This window comes from Macaca mulatta, chromosome 3 (genome assembly GCF_049350105.2).
Source record: "Macaca mulatta isolate MMU2019108-1 chromosome 3, T2T-MMU8v2.0, whole genome shotgun sequence".
Lineage (NCBI taxonomy): Eukaryota > Metazoa > Chordata > Mammalia > Primates > Cercopithecidae > Macaca > Macaca mulatta.
Window position 1 is genome coordinate 174021583 of NC_133408.1, and position 15027 is coordinate 174036609.

Consider the following 15027-nt stretch of genomic DNA (forward strand, 5'->3'; position numbering starts at 1 on the left):
TTGCCAGATGTTTTTCATTACAGTATCTCATATATTACTTTGCCACAGCCCTATGGGAGAGGTGTATTATTTTATTTTCATTTTACAGACACAGATAAGGAAATCGAGTTCAGAGAGGTTAAAGAACAGGCTCCAGGCAGCTGGTGGCCGAGCAGGATGTGGACCACAGCGTCTGACGTGGAGTCCATGCGCTTTTCCACTGTGAGTTTGTCCCGGGAGTTCATTCTTCCAGGCTTATTTTTCTTGCAGTGCTAAAGTCTACGTCTCCAAAGCTGTTAGTGGCAAGTAGTTTCCCTTCCATTTTGCCCTCATGGTATTTCAACAAGTTCTAACAGGATAGAGAAGAAAACTGAATTACAGGCTTTTCAAGTTCCAGTCCAATGTCCACAACATAACCTCACAAAGGTCAGGATACAGGAAGCCTGCTTGTTCAGGATCAGATTTCATCCGAGATCCTTCATATCTCTTTACTTTTCAACCATGGCAGATGGCTTCTGTGAGTGGTAATGAGGAGTGGTCGGAGGAATGCAAAGCAAAGAAGGCTTTATGTTCCTGCCCACCCCCTAACATAAGGAAAACTTGTTTCCTAGAAAGAATGTCTCCCAAAGTTTCCGATGACATGGCAACGGGGTTTGTTCAAGTGCAGTTTGTTTGTTTATTTGTTTGTTTGTTTTAGATGGAGTCTCAAGGAAGTTGGAGTCATCAACCCTATAGTGGTGACAGCTAGGAAAGGGAAGGGTCGGCATGCCCGCCCCCAGGGTGCTAAGTTTTCACAAGGCAGCTGGGAGAACCCTAGGCAACTTTTTATCCTGCAGTTACTCTGCTGCAGGCAACATACTGGCTCTTACACAGATCCCCAAAGCAGGTGTCATCATCCACAATTCGCAATTTTCAAAAAAATGAAAGAGAAGCTCAGAGAGGTTGATAGTTAACCCAAGGTCACACACATAAGATACACTTTTCTGTTTAAAAGCCTTCGTGAATCTCTTATATCTTTACAGAAAAAGATATGTGTCCGGGGCCCTTCACACCCTAACTTCCCAGTCTCATTCCACAGCCCTCCACCTCCTGCACATGGACATCCCTGAGCATGGCCGCGTGGTCCTGCTCTGATGCTTTGCACCTGTTCCTGTCTCTATACCCGATGCCCTCTCTGTAGGGCCACCTGACAAATGTCAGCTCATTTTTCCAAATTCTGCCCAGCTGTGTCCTCCTCCTCCAGGAAGTCTTCCAAGCTCATCTTGAGTTAGGGTTCCCTTTTATGAGCTTTGACAGCACTCTGTGCTTTGTATATCTTCCACGATGCTGCAATTCACTACAAACCCAAATCTGACTGTCACTTCCAGACTCACACTCTTCAGTGGCTTCCCATGGTCCAGAGAATCCAAGGCCAAATTCTGAATGGAAGTGCGGCATCCGACACTCAACCCTCTTGACGTGAAGTCTCTTCCCCAACCTTTTCTTCTCAAATTGCATCGTCCAGTTTGGTAGCTACTAGCCCCATCCGACTATTTACATTTAAAATATGTGAAGTTAAAGAAAATGAAAAATTCGATTTTTTACTCAAATTAGCCACATTTTAAGTACTCAATAGTCACACGTGGCTAGTGGCTACCATATTAGTGTGTTTTACTGTGTAGATTTAAGTTATAAAACGTGATGTTATGGGGCATATTTAGATAGTTAAAAGATTGTGATAGTGAAGCAACTTAACATACCTGTGCTTTTTTGTTCTTGGGGCAACAGCAGCTAAAATCTACTCATTTATCACGAATCTCACATACAATAAATTTTATTACCTATAGTCCTCATGTTGCACATTAGATATCTAGACTTGTCCATTCTACACACCTTTTCCTTTGGCAGTGCTGATTTATAGAATGTTGCCATCATTGCAGAAAGTTCTACCAGACGGTGCTGCTCTGGAGCCGTCTATCTCCGCTTCTTGCATCAATTTTGACACTGATAGATTAAAATTTCTTGTTCCTCTGTGCATCTGCTTGTGCTGTTTCCTCTGCCTGGACTTCCCTTTCTACTCTCGCCTCCTGGATCAATTTTACATATCTCCCAATATAAGTTCAGGCGTTGCATCCTCCAAGAACCTTTCCATGAATGCTGACTGGGCTAGGAGCCCCTCTCTGTGTTCTTACAGCTTCCTTTTCCTACCTCTCTCACAGCACATATCCTCTTCGGTATTCAGCATATCTCAGTTGGAGAGGCCATGGGGGTAAATAAGGACCCTGGGACTTATTCATCTATTTCTTGCTCTGTTGGCTCCATGTAGCCAGGGTTGAGCTATTTTTTCAGCACTGGAAACCTAGTGCCTAGAATAATATTGGTTCATAATGTATGCTCAATAGACACTTGCTAAATGAATGAATGACTCTACGTGGGTCAGCAGTAAGATATCCTTGGGAGATCCTGGAGGTGCAAACATTGACATCCACTAGAACAACAGAGTGTGCTATTAGATCATTTGTCTCTCCCCTCCCCACCTCTTCTCCTCCTCTCCTTCTTCTTCACATTTTTGGATGTTTTCTGCTGTTTACCACAGAATAAAAGGGAAATGCTTAACAATATCAAGAAAAGACATAAAAATTATCCATCATGCCAACATTGAGAGATGATGATTTTCCAACATTGTTTTATTAGCATTATTAACTTTTATTAGCATTTTTATTAGCATTATTATTTTATTAACATTATTATTTTAACTATTAACTCTCTGTCAGTATTCATTGAATCAGTATTGATTGTTCAGTTTTTACTTGGTTTGGCATAGCTAAAAGTTGCACTCAGCAAACGGGACAAGGGACAGTTGGGCAGTTGTGCATGATGAATCTTTCCAACAAAACTGGACAGAGAACTGTGAGGTTATTCTCTGAAAAGAGCTACTCACTGAAGGGCTGCTACTAGTTTGTCCAGAAAATGGCCCTTCTTTAGTGTCTTGGCCCAAAAAGGTGGTGAAAAGAAGGTTCAGAAGAACATTGGTTGATTCATAAAAACTATTCAGCAGCTCAACAAAACAGCAATGCTTAACTTTGTCATAGAAAACTATACAGGTTATTCTCCATTGTCCCTCCAGATTCATTTTCCACCCTCTTCTGTCCTGTTTTGAGCCCTGAGAGTCCCATCTCTATGGAACATGCCACCCAGGTACCAGTCAAGAGATCAGAGGGCAGGAAGAGAGAGTTTTTCTTCCCCCTGCTACTTGAGGTCTTTCTTCCCCCTGCTACTTGACCCCATGGGCGATGGTTCTGGCAATGGCAGCATCTTTCTACCTAGGACCATAATTCCTGATAGGAAAATCCTCTCCCATGAATATAACTCATGCCAGGTTCCCTCTCTTTGTCCCTTCAGGCCTAGGTTTGTACTGTTGCTAGCCTCTGGAGGTTTAACCATCCTTTATTCTTAACCCTGTGCACATTTCCATAGCCAGCCCCTTCATACAACTTTGTCTAATTAATCTTTTGAATATGTCATCTGTTTCCTTTTGGGACCCTGACTGATAGAGTGGCAAATTACACACTGTCTGCTTTGGGGGTCTACCTCTTCCCCAACTTAATGTAGACATTGATATTTGTGGGCAAGATGCTACAGAGCAGGGACTGGAAAACCATGGAGACAGACAGCACAAATGCACCCGCTGTCTGTTTTTGTAAATAAAGTTTTATCGGACCCCAGGCACGCCCATTGATTTACATATTTTCTATGGCTGGCTTTTATGCTGCAACAGCAGAGTTGAGAAGTTGTGAGAAAGCCTAAAATCCTTTCTATCTGGCCTTTTAAAGAAGCAGTTTTCCAACCCCTGCTGTAAAACCACACAGAGTCCTCTAGGCTAAATTCATCATTGTATTGTTCTCTGTGCCCACAGACTCATGTAGAAAAGTCACACATCCTTTGCCTGCGCTGACCTCACCCTTGACGCCAATGCTGTGAAGTCAGCGTTTTATGGTACATCAGATTGTAGGTTATGGCGCCAGACAGACCTTGGTTCAAGTCTCAGTTCTAACATTTACTAGCAGACCTTGGGCAATTTTTTAGAATTCTCTAAATCAAACTCAAGTTCTTAATCTGTAAAAAGGAAATAATACTACTTCCCTCCCTCATAGATTCATAGTGAGAAATGAATAAGAATGTGTAATGTAAAATGCTTAACCCAGGGCCTGGTGCATAATGAATGCTTTGAAATTGTTAGCCCTCTCTGCACCAAGCCCTGTGCTAAGAGGTGGAAATAGAAATATGTAATATATAGGACATAGTATTTTGCCTCAATGAGCTCATAGATATAACAAAAGATAGAGATGGCTTCCCTATAGAGATTTTCTCATGTCCAATTTGATACTATAATACAGCCTGAACCCTTCCACCCACCTCCCCCTGCACATCCCCACTCCTTTTCAAATTCCTACGTCTGTCCTGTCTAGTCCCAGTTGGGCAAATTGCAGAACCTCATGTTTGGTGGAAAGGTCTTTGATATGGTTTGGACGTTAGTCCTCTGCAAATCTCATGTCGAAATGTAACTCCCAGTGTTGACGGTGGGGCCTGGTGGGAGGTGTTTGGGTCATGGAGCCAGAACCCTCATGAATAGCTTGGTGGTGCCCTTGGGATAATGAGTGAGTTCTCGCTCTGAGTTCATGTGTGATCTTGTTGATTAAAGGAATATAGAGCCTCCCCTTCTCTTGCTGCAGCTTTCACTATGTGTATGCCTGCTCTGCCTTTACCTTCCACCATGAATACAAACTCCCTGAGGCCTCACCAGAAGCCAAGAAGATGCCAGCACCATGCTTCTTGTATAGCCTGCAGAACTATGAGCCAATTAAGCCTTTTTTTGTTTGTTTGTTTTGTTTTGAGACAGAGTCTCACTTTATCAACCAGGCTAGAGTGCAGTGGCATGATCTCAGCTTACTGCAACCTCTGCCTCCTGAGTTCAAGCAATTCTCATGCTTCAGCCTCCCCAGTAGCTGGACTTACAGGCATATGCCATCACGTCCAGCTAATGTTTTGTATTTTTAGTAGACAAGGGGTTTCAACATGTTGGCCAGGCTGGTCTCTAACTCCTGACGTCAAGTGATCTGCCTGCCTCAGCCTACCAAAGTGCTGGGATTATGGGCGTGAGCCACCCTGCCCAGCCATAAACGTCTTTTCTTTATAAATTACCCAGCCTCATGTATTCCTTTATAGCAATGCAAGAATGAACTAACACTGTCTTCATTATTGCCACTGCCCTGTTGTCATCCATCAGGTGGTAGTAGCTCTGCTCTGTTAAAGGTGATTTGTGAACTACTTGGAGGTTATCACTTCAAGGCCTCCCAGTTCCATGGGTTCAGATGGAAAGATGCAGCTAGTGTGCAATGTCCTTTGCCTTTTATCTGCCTCATTGAGCTGAGATGCAATGATTCATCTGCAGTAGGGTCTTCCATACTCCCACATCATCAGAAAGATCTCTGCTTACTTATTGGCATTCCGTGGGAGCCTTAGTGACAATGCTGAGCTGATGGAAGGGTCGTATGCATCATGAATATGAATATCATTATTCAAATTACCCTGGTAGATGTTGAAGATAAAAGGCAATGTTTTATTTTGTGTTCATTAAGCACTAGAGGGTATTTTCCCGTGGCTGCCGACTCATTATGCATGTTATGGTTAATGGGAGTTAAATTCCAGCATCATATTAAGGGGAAGAAACGATCCCTCAAGTATTTGGAAACTCCTTCCTCCAAATTGTAGATCAAAGCTAGGTTAGGAACTTCTATGCTGTCTCGCTAATGGATTAGACAAATTGCATTATTTGAATTTTTCTCTCCAAACACTAACTTTCCCTAAGTAGAATGATTACAGACATTTTGTAAGCATGAGAGATTGTGTGGTCTACTAGAGCCAGCCACCTTTATGGCTTTTGCCTCCAGGGGAGAAAAAGTAACATTGTCTAGGCCGGGTTCGGTGGCTCATGCCTGTAATCCCAGCACTTTGGGAGGCCAAGGTGAGCGGATCACGAGGTCAGGAGATTGAGACCATCTGGCTAACACGGTGAAACCCCGTCTCTACTAAAAATACAAAAATTTGCTGGGCGTGGTGGAGTGTGCCTGTAATCCCAGCTACTCAGGAGGTTGAGGCAGGAAAATTGCTTGAACCAAGGAGTTAGAGGTTACAGTGAGTCAAGATCGCGTCACTGCAGTCCAACCTGGGCAACAGAGTGAGACAGCAAGACTCCATCCCCCCCTCAAACAAAAATTAACATTGTCTAAGTATCTGTTATGTACCAGGGGCTCTGCTTATGCCTTCTCACTCACAGTGGACAAAAGCCCCAATAAGGCATCATATATATGAGGAAACTGAGGCCCAGAATGGTTAAATTACCCACCCCAAATCACCCAGCCGATGGGAGCACCAGAGAAGCAGCCCAGGGCTTTCTGGCTTAAAAACATGAGAATCTACTGTTTGGGGCCATCCCCCAAGTGTCTGTCAGATGCCTGCTTTAGGAGAATGTTATGTTCGAGGATGGAGTAGGCATACGAGAAGAGCAAAAACTGAGCTCATAACAAAATTGCCAGAGAAGTGTGGCTGATTCATAAGAACCCATACAAGCTATCTGCTTTTGTGGTTTTCTCCTCTTCCATAAACCTGCTGATGAGAAAATGAATTAATTCCTGGTTACTGTGGGTGAGAGCTAGGCAAGTGCCCCTTTCTGTGACTTTGGAGAGAGAAGGAGCCTGTCAGAGGTGAGGGAATGTGGGCAGGAAAGAGCAAGTTGCTGGGTCGTGCCTTCAGCATCCTCCTGGAATAGGAGGCTCCACCTTGTCTGTCACCTTACTGTAGAGTAGGCTTTTAGTGACTTCTGGAAGGAAAGAAATCCTAGAAAGCTTAGCACCATGCAGGTTTTCATAACATTTAAGACAAAATGTCTCTGCTGCCACATAACACCTGTTCTCTTGTTGTCACTGAAAGATGGAGTAAAAAATTAATCCCTGCCCTCTTCATAGCATCTCTTCCTGTGACTGCTTCTGGGCCCTAAATAGAACATGGCCCAGCTTTGTATCTTCCTCCCAGGACCCATTTTCTGGGTCTGGGTAATGTCTGTGTTGTTCTCCTTTGTGCCCTCTTCAGCTCAGCTCTGTCTGGAGTGAAATGTGGGGCCCAGGAGGAAATGGAAATGGATCCGCTAAGCAACACTTGGAGAAACAGACGACTCTGCTGGGACCCCACCTGGAAGGCTGTGCTCAGCTCTGAGCACCTAATTACCAGCCAGGTACAGACAAATGGGGTGAGCGTGAGGGGAAATGCAACAAGAATGATGGAGAAGGACAACCTGATTTATGAAGAAAGATTAAAAGAGCTGAATAAGTAGAGCTCAGTAAATGATGATCTGGAAGAACTCTGGGACCATCCACTTTACAGTTGAAGGTTGTAAACAGTCAGCAGAGTAAGAATTATTTTGGTTAGAGCTAAGAAATATGACAAAGAGTAATGAAGATAAATTTATAATAATAATGGACTGTAATGTTATACCTATTTCCAACTCAAGAAACCTTAAGACATTTTATGGCTAAGTATAATATACACACTACAATGAGGCGTACTCAGACTGTAAAGTGGCTTGTAATTCAGCTAAAGCCTTTCCAAAAAAAAAATGTAGTGGGAGGGTAATGGGCACTTTGTGTGTAAAGCGCAGGGCCTTGGCTTTGTTTTGCCGGCTGCCCACTCACAGGCACAGTGTAGGTGGAGAATGGTGTTGCTTTGCATAAATAAGACCACTTTCAAGGTTTCCTGCTGCCATGTTCAGAGATGCACAGAATCCAAACCCCATCTTATAGAAAAAAGTAGTAGGATCTTCACAGAGAAATGTGGGTCTGAGAAAACAAGAAGGCTGCTACAGCTTAGTTCTTAACACTAGCTGACTGCCTCGGTCCATTTAGGCAGCTGTAACAAAATACCATGGACTGGGTGGCTTATAAACAACAAAAATTTATTTCTTGTGGTTCTGGAGGCTGGGAAGTCCAAGATCAAGGTGCCAGCAGATTGGGTTCCATAGACGGATTCACAGATGGTGTCCTCCTACCGTGTCCCACGTGGCGGAAGGGGCATAGGAGCTCCCTGGGGCCTGATTTATAAGGGTGGTAATCTCCTTATGAGGGCCTAGCCCTTGTGACCTGCTTACTTCCCAAAGACCCCACTTCCTATTACCATTACGTGGCAGTTAGATTTCCAACATAAGAATTTTGGAGACACACAAACATTCAGAACCAGAGCACTGATGGAGTAGGTGGGACTACAGCCAGATCTGCAATTTTTTTTTTTTTTTTTTTTTTTTGCCTTGCTTCTGTCCAGACTATGAAATGGTGTGGATTTACCCACATCTCCCCTTTCTCTGGACCTCAGCATCCTCAGCCTCTGTTTGAGGAAGCAAACCTTTGTCCCTTTTCTGATTGGAATACTGAGGGATGGGTGAGCCTTTGCATTTTGCGCTTCTCTCTGCTTGGATTGCTTCGTCCTCAGATATCCACATCACCCACTTCCTCACTTCATTCGGATTCTGCTCAAATGAACTCGTTAGAGAGATTGTACCTGGTCATCCTGCCTAAAATAGCAGGACTTTTTTTTTTTCCCCTTCATCACTCTCCAGCAACTTACTCCTCTTTATGTTTTTAAGCATACTTATGCAACCTAAATAACAGAGAGGTTTTCTAAAAGAAAAGGTATTTATTTAGAAATAGAACATTGCAATGGTAAAATGTGTGTGATAGTAAACTATGTGTGTATTCAGGGAGATAAAGGGAGACAAAAGTTTTTAAAGGAAAAATGAGGAGGATTACATAGTTATTTTGAAATAATTATCCTTGGCTATACAGATCAGTAACAAGGCTGACACCAGCCCAAGGTTACACAAGCAGGTGCTGGGGAGATGTCCTTGCAAAAGTAATTTTTTTGTGTAAGGTTATGATGGCCTTTGGGCAAGGTTGTGGTTTTTGCAGTTGTATTAGTCTATTCTCACACTGCTAATAAAGACATACCTGAGACTGGGTAGTTTTAAGGGAAAGAGGTTTTTGTTTTTTTTTGTTTTTTGGTTTTTGTTTTGAGAAGGAGTTTCACTCTTGTTGCCCAGGCTGGAGTGCAATGGCGTGGTATCCGCTATCTGCAACCTCCGCCTCCTGGGTTCAAGCGATTCTCCTGCCTTAGCCTCCTCAGCAGGTGGGATTACAGGCACCTACCCACCATGCCCAGCTAATTTTTTGTATTTTTAGTAGAGACAGGGTTTCTCCATGTTGGCCAGGCTTGTCTCGAACTCCTAACCTCAGGTGATTTGCCCGCCTCAGCCTCCCAAAGTGCTGGGATTACAGGTGTGAGCTATCATGCCTGGCTGGAAAGAGGTTTAATGGACTCACAGTTCCACATGGCTGGGGAGGACTCACAATCATGGTGAAAGGCAAAGGAGGAGAAAAGCCACATTTTACAGGGCAGCAGGCAAGAGAGTTTGTGTAGGCGAACTCCCCTTTATAAAACCATCAGGTCTCGTGAGACTTATTCACTATTATGAGAACAACATGGGAAAGACCCACCCCCATGATTTATTCACCTCCCACCAGAGCCCTCCCACGACACGTGGGAATTTTGGGAGCTACAATTCAAGATGAGATTTAGGTGGGGACACAACCAAACCATACCAGCCATCTTTTGTGATAGTTTTTGTTTTCATGAATACAAGTGTGAGACCTCTCTTCACGGCCTTCCTTGGTTCTATTTGTCAGGTTTTTCTTTCATGTTTTTTTTGAACATTAGACATCTCGTTTTGATTGTGACAACTTTCATACTTATCCACACCACAAATTATTGTATTACCCATATCATATAACTATTGTTTCCCATCTCCTCTGACTTGAATGTAAGCTCCTTAAGGACAGGGACTTTGTCTGTTCTGACCATTGCTGCAACCAGCACCTGTATTACCTTCTGGCCACTTATAGCATATGCTCAGCGTATATTAACAATGTGAATGGACTTGATGTACCTTGGGTTTCTCAGATAAAGAAACCTTGTAAATTGCATGTGTAGTTTATGTCTGCAGCATGTTTTTAACCTCTTAAAATGCTCATCCTTTCAGTAGTCCTGTGGTATATGGTAGTGCTCTTCTCTCCAATTCACAGAGAGAAAAACTGAGGCAGATGTTTAAAACTTGAGACAAATTTACATGGCAGGAGCTAGATTTAAATCCAGAGCTCCCATCCATGTTCTCAGAGCTTTCTTTGGTTCTTAGGCATCTCCTCCCGGAGTCCAATTTTTTTCTTTTTTTTTTTTTTTGGAGGCAGAGTCTTGCTCTGTCGCCCAGGCTGGAGTGCAGTGGCGCGATCTTGGCTCACTGCAAGCTCTGCCTCCTGGGTTCACGCCATTCTCCTGCCTCAGCCTCCCAAGTAGCTGGGACTACAGGCACCCGCCACCACGCCCGGCTAATTTTTTGTATTTTTAGTTGAGATGGGGTTTCACCATGTTAGCCAGGATGGTCTCAATCTCGTGACCTCATGATCCACTCGCCTTGGCCTCCCAATGTGCTGGGATTACACAGAGTCCAAGTTTTATGTCTTTATGCTCCTTGCCTCCTACATTGCATGAACTTGTAGAAAGTCATAAAGGTACCAGACGTGGTGGCTCACGCTTGTAATCTGAACACTTTGGGAAGCCAAGGTGGGTTGATCGCTTGAGCCCAGGACTTTGAAACCAGCCTGGACAACATGGTGAAACCCCATCTCTAAAACAAAAATACAAAAATTAGCTGGGCATGGTGGCACGTGCCTGTAGTCCCAGCTACTCAGGAGGCTGAGGTAGGAGGATTACCGCTTGAGCCCTAGAGGTCGAGGCTGCAGTGTGCCAAGATCATGCCACTGCACTCCAGCCTGGGTGCCAGAGTGAGACCCTGTCTCGGAAACAAAAACAAAAAACAAACAAAAAATCCCCACAAAGTCGTAAAGGGATTATAAAGAAATTTGTCATGCAGAACTGGCTAAGTGTATAAAGTAATGATCTCATTATAGGAAAATCTATAAAGTTGGGCCAACTCCCCTTGGTTGCTAATTATAGGTACCTGAAATCTCTGGCACAGGTTGTTTGCACAATATATACTTCAGTTGGTTGTTGTGTATGTACATATACAGTGCTTTGCTGTTCCAAGTAGCTGAGAAAGTGGAAGAGGTGCTTTGCTGCTGTGCTTTTTCTGCCTTCCATCTGGCTAAGATTCTTAATGGCCATATACAGGGCTGATAATGTGTTTTCTGACCTAAGTTTCCAGTGATTGTCTTTAACTTAATATTTGCTGAGGCATCAGGAGAATTCAGAGGTTTCCCTCTCTAGTTCCTTTGTTGGTTAGTGTCAGCATCATTTTAATTTTTGTCATTAATACTGAGTCAACAATATGCCAGGTAGCAATATGGGGACCTGGAGGAGGTAGTCGTAGTTCTTGGCTGGAGTCCTCAGGAGAGGGTTTTAGCAGGAGATTTGAGAAGCTGGATCACTCTCAATGACTATTGTCCTAGGAAATGAGGTTATGATGTGCTAGTCACTGTGTAGGGAGCCTTTGAAACCAGTTTTTTTAGTAGCAGGGAGTTGAGGGTTGATTCTGTGGCCAAGGGGAATTCAGAATGAACCAGCCACAAGGAAAAAAACCTCCAGAGACATTGTGAGGCCAGCATGATAGACTTTTCCTCTCCCATTGTATTAGTCCATTTTCACAGTGCTAATAAAGACACACCTGAGACTGGGTAATTTATAAAGGAAAGAGATTTAATGGACTCACAGTTCCACATGGCTGAGGAGACCTCACAATCATGGCAGAAAGCAAAGGAGAAGTAAAGTCACATCTTACATGGAGGCAGGCAAGAGAGATTGTGCAGGGGAACTCCCATTTATAAAACCATCAGATCTCATGAGACTTATTCACTACCATGAGAACAGTGTGGGGGAATCCATGCCCATGATTTGATTATCTCCACCTGGCCCCACCCTTGATACATGGGGATTATTACAATTCAAGTTGAGATTTGGGTGGGGACACAGCCAAACCATATCACCCATAGAGAACACTGCCTGGCATATTAGAGAGTGGATGCCTTGCTTTGTTTTTACAGGTGGCTTTACTCTGTGCAACAGCTCAGCGAGCAAGGCCAGCCCTCTTCGCCCTACTTCTTTGAATTGCAGAAGAAATGATAAAAGAACAAAGATTCTGGAGGCCATTGGCTTCCCTCAATTTGCAATAATTCCTTCTCTTTGAGACCGCCCCCCTCATCTCCTTATAGATCCAGATGCCATTTGGGAAGGTCAAATTAGAAATACAAGAAGAAAAAAAGGCAGACGCCAGTTAAGAAGTCCCTATCTTAAAAGAAAGCTCATCTATGCAGACTTCCCAGTGTAGGTGGGTAATGATTAAGTCACCCCTCTTCTTTCTTCTTAATCAAAGAATTTTTTCTTTCTTTTTAGTCCTTCACCTGGCAGTGAGGAGAGTTCATTAACTTGGTGAACAAAGGGAACACGTCTGAGCAACGTGCTTCAGAAGGGAGGAAGTAATGTTCATTTGCTGTGATTCTACATTTTGTGAAAACAGTTGTACAGATAGCTGTATTTCGGCTTCTGAAATGGTGAATGACAGCGTTTGAATGCACAATTGTTCCGCATAATTTTGGGGCATTGTGGCTGCCTCAGTGAATGGTCTTAAACTGCCCTGAGCCTGTGCAGAAGTGAGACTGGGGCCACCATAATCTCCAAAAGAGAGTTTCCTCTTCCATTTGCAGCAAAATTACATTTCACATGTACACCAGATGTCACAGTCATTTGTCCATTCTGAACATGCCCAGGAAATAAATAATGCCTGAGCCTGAAAGTAACAGAATGTGTGCTGTTTTTTTGAGCAAAGGGTGGATTAATGATTTTAATTAAGTTGGGTTTGCACACGTTTTTTTCTGTGAAAATGATTTTTTAAAATTTTATTATATTTTTAATTGACAAGTAATAATGGTATATATCATGGCTACAATGTGATGTTTTGGTGTTTACACTGTAGAATGATTAAATCAAGCTAATTAACATATCTACCACCTCACATATATGTCAATTGAAAATGATTTGGGGGATCTCTCTATTAAACCTTAATTTAGGAAAGTGTAAAGCTTGTCTATAAAACACATGAGGTTTTAATTTTAATGTGAAACCCTGAAGATGGGGAAGATTATGTAGAGTTATGGGAAAAGTAGGTATTTTGGAATCAGATGGATCTTCCTTTAAATTCTGACTCTGCTTCTTCTCAGTTGTTAAGCCCTATGCAAGTTGTTTTTAAAAACTTCAGCTTCAGTTTCTTCATCCATAAAAAGAGAGTAATAACACCTACCTAATCCAGCATTAGATAATTCAGCAAAATGACAGATGTAAGCCTCCTGGCATATGGAATGCACTCAATTGACTTCAGTCTTCTTCCACCCACCCTCTGTCCACTTTAAAGTGTATCTGATGAAACACACAGCCAAGGTTTATGCAGGAGGCCCTGTTTGATGTACCCAAGAGCTGTTGCTGTCTGTACCTCCGGAAACCCCTTCTCACAAGGACCAGACAAACCCATAGTCATGTGAGCCTTTTGTAGGCTCCATGGGGGGGTCTTAGGCAGCTGCACATTGCATGCCAGCTTTATTTTTTATTCTTGTTTTTTTTTTTTTTTTTTTTTTTTTTTGGAGACTGAGTCTTACTCTGTCACCCAGGCTGGAGTGCAGTGGTGCAATCTCAGCTCACTGCAATCTCTGCCTCCTGGGTTCAAGTGATTCTCTTGTCTCAGCTTCCTGAAGAGTTGGGATTACAGGCACCCACCATCATGCCCAGCTAATTTTTGTATTTTTAGTAGAGACAGAGTTTCACCACATTGGCCAGGCCGGTCTCGAATTCCTGACCTCAGGTGATCTGCCTGCATTGGCCTTCCAAAGTGCTGGGATTACAGGCATAAACCACCACACCTGGCCACCAGCTTCATTTTGAATTCAGGTCTTTTCATGCTTTGTTCCTCTTCAGAGATGTGGTGTGACTCCGGGAAAGTCAGCCTGGCCTGAGAGTGCATTTTTGCATTTTCTGCCTCCTTCTGTGTTTTCAGCTAGAGGCAGGTGCAGGGTGCTTCACTACATTCTCGGAACTGCAGAACTGCTGCAGAAAGCCCTGCTCTCACAGTGATGGTGAAAAGGAACCACAGACTTTGCAGACCATTGCAATGTGTGCAATTAGCATCCCAGCTTTCCTTCCAGGGCCAGTATACTGAGCAGTTATGCCTTCCCTGCTTTGGAAGGACAAGTGCTCGTTATCTCTTGTAAAGAAGGGGAAAATCTTCTGCTTCCACTTTCTCCTGCTTCCTTCTCCATCCTGTCAGATTCTCCCATGGATTTTCCTCTGAAACCCAAGGTTTTGTTTTTATTTTTTAACACAAGTGGGAAAAATCACTTCCCTCAAGCGAACAGCCTCCACAATCCTTAGAAATACTGATCAATGCCCTGCATGGTTTAAAAAGAACTCAGGACACTGCTTCCATCGGAGGCTTCTTGGTTTCAGGAAGGTGGGATGGGTGTGCTGGAGGTGGTTTGGGAGTGAGGAGAAGAGTGGGAGAGTCAGGTGGGTAGTGGGAGGAGGACTTATGAAAAGTAGAGAAGTGGGGTCATTGAGTGAGGTGTGGGATTTTGCGGAGGGAGAGGAGTAAAGAGAATGGTTGGGGAGCCCTGCTTGCTCTTAATTGTAGAATGCAATCTCTTTACCTTCTTATGGCACATTCAGACAAGACATTTGCTCCAAAGCTTTCTGTGGGAGAAAGTGTTTCTTTTAAATATAGCCATACACTGAGACACACCTTAAATAGCTCAGCCAAATTCAGGTGCTGGGAGTAGTCATTATTCATTTAACACACTGGACACTGGTGGAACACTTCACTTTCATTTGCTCACTTAAACTTCGCAACAGTCTTACATTTCTCTCCATTTCAGAGAGGAAGAAAGCAAGGCTTAGCGGGGGCTTGGTAATGTG

General features: G+C 43.4%; 1 long non-coding RNA gene across 1 annotated transcript; it reads left to right on the forward strand.

Moving 5' to 3' along the window:
- The first annotated feature begins 114 nt into the window (after positions 1 to 114).
- LOC144339972 (uncharacterized) lies at positions 115 to 12827 on the forward strand. Its single transcript, XR_013415605.1, has 3 exons — positions 115 to 201; positions 7108 to 7249; positions 12463 to 12827. It is a non-coding gene; the product is annotated as an uncharacterized LOC144339972 (long non-coding RNA).
- Positions 12828 to 15027: the final 2200 nt, after the last annotated feature.